The sequence below is a fragment of the Tupaia chinensis genome, unplaced genomic scaffold, assembly GCF_000334495.1.
Source record: "Tupaia chinensis unplaced genomic scaffold, TupChi_1.0 Scaffold138322_1, whole genome shotgun sequence".
Classification (NCBI taxonomy): domain Eukaryota; kingdom Metazoa; phylum Chordata; class Mammalia; order Scandentia; family Tupaiidae; genus Tupaia; species Tupaia belangeri.
In genome coordinates, this window is record NW_006198219.1 from 1,998,547 (window position 1) to 1,999,065 (window position 519).

The following is a 519-nucleotide window of genomic DNA, read 5'->3' on the forward strand; positions in this document are numbered from 1 at the left end:
CTACATTTTTTTTTTAAGAATTATTTTATTTGGGACCAACAGTTGGCATAATAGCTATGTCGCTGAACTCCCATGTAGTCACCCGTAGTTCGAGTCCTGGACCCTGTGACTTAAACTCACGCCAGGCATATGTCTGTGCATACCCAAGATCCCGAGAGGAGAATGGAGGAGAAGGGATTGCGGAGTGGCCATCCCCCCTGAGGGGGAGGGTGATTTCTTGCTTTCTGTTTCTCTGTCTCTCTGTCTCTCCTGCGAGCACATGCACCCTGTAGCAAAAACCTCTCAAAAAAAAAAAAAAACTGTAACAGGAAACTTGGGCTTGGCCCAGGGTATTAAGATCTTGAGAAGGAGAGGGACCAGCAGTTAGCATAACGGTTATGTCGCTGGACTCCCACGTAGTTGACCACCGTTCAAGTCTCGGGCCCAGTGGCTTGAACTCACTCCGGGCGCGTGTGCGTGCGTGTCTAAAATCCCAAGAGGAGAATGGAGGAGAAGGGATTGCGGCGTGGCCATCCCCTC